At 48.5% G+C, this 7,500-nt stretch overlaps 1 protein-coding gene across 1 annotated transcript in view; it reads right to left on the reverse strand.

Annotated features, from left to right (window-relative positions):
- cacna2d2a (calcium channel, voltage-dependent, alpha 2/delta subunit 2a) overlaps window positions 1–7,500 on the reverse strand; it is a gene marked incomplete at both ends in the record, with an annotated part of 66,077 nt that overhangs the window by 50,018 nt on the left and 8,559 nt on the right. The window lies entirely within an intron of this gene.

The raw sequence follows: 7,500 nt of genomic DNA on the forward strand, positions 1-7,500 counted from the left end.
GAGAGAGAGAGACAGAGAAAGAGAGAGACAGAGCTATATTCAGTGACAGGGCCAGTCTGAGTTGGAGAGGCTGTATACTGCAGCACACCCGTTTAGATGACACTTAACAGTCATTTTAGTCTAAATAAATGTGTCCAGAGTTAACATTTGTTTTCATTCCATCAGTATATATAGATACATTCATTTCTAATCTACAAGAACCCTGCCGTTGAAAACATAATGGTATTCCTCCGTTAGTTCTAACTCCTTGTTTGAGGAGAACCAGAACTTAAAGGTCCACTAAATGCATCTAAAGTCGACATTCTGAATGACTACAGAGTGTACACTAGATTAGTTCTCCAGAGAGAGCATGACTATCTACACTAGATTACTTCTCCAAACTCCACTTCCTCATCTCCCCTTCTCTCCTTCTGTGAGCATAGCCAAGTGCCTCTCTACAAGAGGAGTCTCTACCAGAGGAGTCTCAACCAGAGGAGTCTCTACAAGAGGAGTCTCTACCAGAGGAGTCTCTACAAGAGGAGTCTCTACCAGAGGAGTCTCTACCAGAGGAGTCTCTACAAGAGGAGTCTCTACCAGAGGAGTCTCTACCAGAGGAGTCTCTACAAGAGGAGTCTCTACCAGAGGAGTCTCTACCAGAGGAGTCTCTACCAGAGGAGTCTCTACAGAGGAGTCTCTACCAGAGGAGTCTCTACAGAGGAGTCTCTACCAGAGGAGTCTCTACAAGAGGAGTCTCTACAAGAGGAGTCTCTACAGATTAGTCCCTTACAGCCGGCAGACTAAGATCTCCCCTGTTCTCTGGATCCCTTATTAAACAAGGAGCAGCTTCAGAGACAGTATCCCTCCATTGAAACCCCACAGATTCAAATCTCCCTCTCTTGTCTGTTTCAACTCTCTTCGACTCTATCCCTTTGACTTTCTATCTATTCTCCCATGTCTGCGTCTGTGATCCATCGGTTTTGCCTGAAGCCTCCCAGAGGGTGCCCGTAGCCCGATCGGCGTCCAGACCAGACTGAACGACAGCAGAGCACTGGCTAATGCTCATAGACAGGGAACATATGCTTGTTGCTGCTGGGTTGGGCCTTGATGTTGGGCTTGTTTTCTCTCTCATTACCCGGGAGAGGGACAGCAGCTTTCAGCAGGGGAGAGTGTGTGTGTGTCTGTGTGTGACTATGTGTGTGTGTGTGTGTGTGTGTGTGTGTGTGTGTGTGTGTGTGTGTGTGTGTGTGTGTGTGTACAGTACAGTATGTGGGGGGTGGATTAATCCCTCCATTCAAACCACAAAAGCTTCACTTCACCCACTCTTTCATCTGCACACAAAATTAGTCACTCCTCACCATTCTATTCTCATAGCGACATATCTCACAGTGTGTGTGTGTTTGTGTGTGTGTGTGCGTGTGTGTGTGTGTGTGTGTGCGTGTGTGTTTTTGTCTTTGTCTCTGTGAGTGTGTGTGTGTGTATGTGTATGTGTGTGTGTGTGTATGTGTGTGTGTGTGTGTGTGTGTATTTGTGTGTGTGTGTGTGTGTGTGTATTTGTGTGTGTGTATGTGTGTGTGTGTGTATGTGTCTGTGTGTGTGTGTGTGTGTGTGTGTGTGTGTCTTTGAGTGTGTGTGTATTTGTCTGTGTGTGTGTGCGTGTGTGTGTGTGTGTGTGTGTGTGTGTGTCTTTGTGTGTGTGTGTGTGTGTGTGTCTTTGAGTATGTGTGTGTGTCTTTGTGTGTGTGTGTGTGTGTGTGTGTGTCTTTGAGTATGTGTGTGTGTGTGTGTGTGTGTGTGTGTGTGTGTGTGTGTGTGTGTCATTGTCCAAACAACAGGGGAGCTACTGTGTAAAAGGGCTCTGTATGCAGCGGATTTAAAACTTTGTTCCAACTTCTAAAGTCTAAAGAAAAAGTATGTTTTGGTTTCCTGTATTTGAAGGCTTTTTTTCTTTTCTTCCCAAGTTAAAGCAGCAATGGCAGCTGTTTGTTAGGCTTACGCAAACAGTGTGAATAAAGCAGTAAGCACCCAAGTTTGATAGGAAAGGCAACATTGACATATGAGGAAACGCAGATGTTATCACCTGTTGTACACTGTGTACGCCTGCAACTTGACATAGGCCAGGGGAGGCTGGTGGAGGTAGAAATCGGGCTCATTGTAATGCATGGAATGGACTGAGGAAGGGTGTGTTTGATACCATTCCTCATTCCGTTCCATGGATTACAATGAGCCTGTCCTCCTATTTCTGCCTCCACCAGCCTCCCCTGGTCTTTAAGTTATCAACGCTATCTAAAGCCCTGGTACACGAACCAACGTACAATCACATAAGTCAATGTGATATGACGGAAACTAACAAGGGACCCAGGAGGGGAGGCTTATTAGGATTCCTCCAGTGCGTTTTATGATGTAACTCTCCTCCCCCCTGTTTGCCTTTGATTCCCGGGGAGATTGTATTCCCAGAGAAGCTTCCCAGCAATTATTCAAATCCCCTCTCCGCTTCCAGGACGAGAATACATCCTTTCACTACCACCTCCACCAACACCACCACCACCACCACCACCATCACCACCACCATCACCACCACCACCACCACCACCACCTCCAACACCACCACCACCTCCACCGTCACCACCACCTCCACCACCACCACCACCACCACCTCCACCGTCACCTCCACCACAACCATCACCACCACCACCACCACCACCACCACCTCCACCACCACCACCACCACCACCACCACCACCACCACCACCACCACCACTTCAAACACCACCACCTCCACCACCACCACCCTCACCACCACCACCACCACCACCTCCACCACCACCACCTCCAACACCACCACCACCTCCACCGTCACCACCACCTCCACCACCTCCACCACACTCACCACCCTCACCACCTCCACCACCACCACCACCACCACCTCCACCACCCTCACCACCCTCACCACCACCACCACCACCACCACCACCACCACCACCACCTCCACCACCACCACCACCAACACCCACCCACTTCCAGTTATCCCTCTGTGGCTCTGCTGCGGTGGTGTCCATTCTGTAATATGCATTGATAATTAGACGAAAAACTGGGTGAATGTTTGACCTAAGCTAATTAGAAAGTTTGCAGGCTTGGCAGCAGGAATCAGCAGTGGGATAATGAATCATAAAATGGTTCATTACTGCGCCTAGGGACCACTCTCAATCTCAATAAACGGACATGGGCCCTGGCAGACAAATCAAACCAGGACGCGTAGACCGGCTCATTTAGTTGCTGAAAGGAACACAATAAAAAAAAAGGAAAAACCTTTTTGCTCTAAACGGTTTCTATTATTAAAGTGTCTCTCTCCTCCTTCTCTCCTCTCTCCCTCCATCCACCCCCTTCTCTCTCTCTCTCTTTCTTTCTTTTCCTCTTTCCCTAGCCTAGGTCCCGCAATGTAAAAAAAAAAAAATAATCTGTTGCTGCAATATCATCACTGTGCGAATCACGATTTAGTAAAAACACCTCATCATGTAAAAACACCCTGCTCCCTACCCCAGACCCCTAAAACACAACAATCATATTGCCAATCACATTAGCATCGCCTCGCGGTGCACCTACCCTCTTTGAGAGCGGAATGTTCAAGGGGGCGCAAAAACAAACTGTTCGACCGCACAGACGTTAATGTGACATCACGCCATCGCTCATAAGCTCGATTCATTTGCTACAGCCATAAAGCTCAAAACAGAACGCTAAACTCCATACCATAGCTTGTTAACATTTTAGTGCTGGCAAACGTACACACAGACGTTGTGCTCTGTACATATCCTGTGCCAGACCCGTTCTGGGCGTTTATTCTCTAATACTGAATCCCTTCCTCTGCTCACCAGCAAGCCTCTCCTCTCCTCTCCTCTCCTCTCCTCTCCTCTCCTCTCCTATCTTCCCCTCTCCTCTCCTCTCTTCTCCTCTCCTATCTTCCCCTCTCCTCTCTTATCCTCTCATCTCTCTCTTCTCATCTCCTCCCTTCCCCTCCTTTCCTCTCCCCTCCCCTCCCCTCTCCTCACCTCACCTCCCCTCTCCTCCCTTCCCCTCTCCTTTCCTATACTCTCCCCTCCCCACCCCTCCCCTCTCCTCCCCCCTCTCCTCTCCTCTCCTCTCCTCCCTTCCCCTCTCCTTTCCTATACTCTCCCCTCCCCACCCCTCCCCTCTCCTCTCCTCTCCTCTCCTCTCCTCTCCTCTCCTCTCCTCTCCTCTCCTCTCCTCTCCTGCCCACTCAGAATGCTGCTGCTTCCCCCCAACCTAAATCTCCTGAAATAAGCCCAGACCTCTGTAGCCCCGGGACGTAACCATTCCAGCCACGTCAGCCTCCACCGCCACCCCTGGTGTTCCAGCAGCTCCAGGCCTTTAGTGTCTCAGTCTCAGTCCTGCCCTCCCTCTGCCCTTCCTGGGACCCCTTAGGTAAAGCACATCGGGATCATAGTCCCTTTCTTCAATCTCTCAAAGGAAATCAGCTTCCAGGACCTGACTTCACTACATCCCTGAGCCTGTGCTTGCTCTAACTGCTCCTACACAGGGACGTGCACAGACTTATGGAAGGGCAGGTGCTTTTTCCCCCAAAAAAGTGCACAACTGGGGGGGACATCCAGGAGGGCACTTTGTGAGTGGCAGGGCAGACGGGCAGGTCTCTGCTCCTAGTAGTGACTTGATTTTATAGCTTAAAACCATTAGGTTGATGCTATGGCTGCTGGCTAAATTTCTACTGGAGAGGTACTGTACCACCTTGCAGGCTTTCACTCCAGCCCTACTGAAGCCCCCTAAGCACACCTTATCAGGGTTCAGTTTCCCAAAAGCTCCGTAACTAATGTAGTACTTTATCTCTTTTGACAATCCAGGCCCAATCCTCCCCTTGACCAGTAGTCGGTTAATCATTTAATGGATTGCATTAGTTCATGCATAGAAGATTGACTTTAAAACATTGATTTTACAATTACTAGTCTCTCCTGCGGCTTTGCGGCGGTGTTGTGGGGAGAAATTAAGTACTACTTAAGCTACAAAGCTTTCGGGAAACTGAGCTCAGCTTAACAAAGTCTTAATGAGTAGCTATTGAGTAGAATCAGGTGTGCTTGTGTGTGTGTGTGTGTGTGTGTGTGTGTGTGGGGGGGGGGGGGGGGGGGTTGGAATGAAAACCTGCTCTCCCAGAGGAGGGTTGGGCATACCTGGTTTATCAAATGCAATTTTACACTGTACTGTAAATACCTATTCTATTGCATACAATTCCATGTTCCATTGGCCTTTTGCAGTTAAGGGGACGGTTAAGGGGACACCTTGTTCATTGTCTCCAGCACCATGTCAGTGTACACATATGTGAAAATGGCAATTTTCTACATTCTGTAGTCACAAAGATAAGAGAATAAGAGATAAGAGGTCCTAAGGAAATTACCTCCTAAAATGTCATTGGGGAGAAAAAAAAACGTCATTCTTTTTTTTCAAAAACTACAGCCACAAATACCCCCCTGGCTGGGAAGTTGTCGTAGTTTCTGAAAATCACTGAATTCCAAAAAATAATTACCCCCAATGACATCATAGGGGTTAGGGTAATTTCTTTAGGACTTTTTCCTCATATCTCTTTGACTACAGAGCGTAGAAAATTGCCGTTTTCAAATATGTAGACACTGGTATGGCGCTGGAGATAATAAATGTGAGAAATAACAGAGGCGTGTGTCTTTAAGACGGAAATAAATAAATACATTGGACTGGAGACCCCGTAAGTGCCGTGTTCATCTGGGAATTAATGTGTTTCGGAGGATAGAACCCCACTGTAAGTGTACAGGATGTTTATGAGAAATAAAACAAAATAAACAAGTTGGGGGGGGGGGGGGGGGCTGCTGGTGACCAATCTCTCCACAACAGACTATGTACAGGGAGTGGATTTACTGACATCAAGAGTAAACATTGTCTGAGGAGCAGACCAAAAAAAACCCCACAAAAAACCACCAAACTTCTGGAGAGTTCCAATCTCTAAACTGTATACTACTATGCTATTCTGCTCCAATCCCAACTTTGCCCACAGGGCCCAGTATTTCAAAACTTTTAATCTGGATCAGAATGATCCGGATTCTTTTTTGCTATCCAGGATCAGATCGAGCTGGCTCATTTCTCCTAAACTACTCCAAATCTGCCAGATCTGATCCTGGATCGAATCCTGATCATGCTGTTTGGTAGATTGGGACGATTATTAAGTCAATGGCTAAGCAACCGTCAGATTCTCCCGGTTCTTGTATTGTAAACAACGACCAAGTTTGATGTGTTGGTCCACCATACCTTTGCGAGCATTTTTGGAGGTGTCTAGGAACAGGATTACTCCAATCCCAACCAGGCTCAATCAGGGAGCCTTTCTTCTTTATAAAGTGCATATCCTCAGACGATGAACCAGGGTGAACCAGGGCCAGAACAAAATGGCTTCCGGAACAATGGGCTACTCTGATTGCTCTATTGTTGATCACAGGTGCTCTCTGACCCCTCCCCCTGGACCCGGGTGGTGTCTAGTTCTGACAAGATTGGCCCAGAAAAAAAAGACTCTGGAAAGGCTTGTTATGGACAGCTGCCTTCCACAGGGCACCACTGATAGAAAGAGTGTTCATAGAGTGTTCATGTGAGACAGACGGGGGGGGATAGAAGCACACAAAACCGGCGCAAATGGTGGTCCGTCTGGGAATAAACGTGTGGAAATGGCGGTTAAGATAACTGTTGGATTTTTGAGACGGAGCCAAGGAGCCAGAGTGCCCTTATCAACACGTCCAAAAGGTTGGAACGGGATAAAAGAGGTGGAGTGGAGGGTGAGAGAGGAGCCCCAGCTGTTCTCCGTAGTCCGTCCTGGCTGACGGCCAGGCAGAGTGTTACCCCTGCAGGGCAGAGAGGTGGCAGGCACAGGGCACCAGACAGGTCGGGCAGGACGGGCAACAGGTTAGAGAGGTTAGAGAGGTCGGCCCGCCATCGGAAGGTTGCTGGTTCGACCCCCCACCCCTGGAGGGAGCTGGATGCGAGCTGGCATCATATCTAAGGTGCCGACCACTGCTGTTGTGCCCTTGAGCGAGGCACTTAACCCCTAATTGCTCCTGGTGACCCTGTGCTCTCTCTGTGACCCTGTGCGTGTGTGTTCTCTGAGGGGGTATGCAATAAATAACACATTCTTAGTAACAGTATGGCAAATAAAGCATTTGATTGACAGGGGGCAGGAGAGTGACCTTTCCCAGGAAGTCAGCTAGAGAGACCTGCTGTACTGTGAAACATCTTCTGTCATACCCTATCATGTTACCGCGACAACGTGGTGTTGACGCCTACATGAACAGGCAGAATACCTAACACCCTCAGAGGAGGAAAGCCCCAGGAAAAGCAATGTCATCCATCCGAGGCTGGCGCAGGTATAAGAACCAAGTATAAGAATGAGGAGTGTGTGTGTGTGTGTGTGTGTGTGTGTGTGTGTGTGTGTGTGTGTGTGTGTGTGTGTGTGTGTGTGTGTGTGTGTGTGTGTGTGTGTGTGTG

This window comes from Argentina silus (assembly GCF_951799395.1).
Source record: "Argentina silus genome assembly, chromosome: 4".
NCBI lineage: Eukaryota > Metazoa > Chordata > Actinopteri > Argentiniformes > Argentinidae > Argentina > Argentina silus.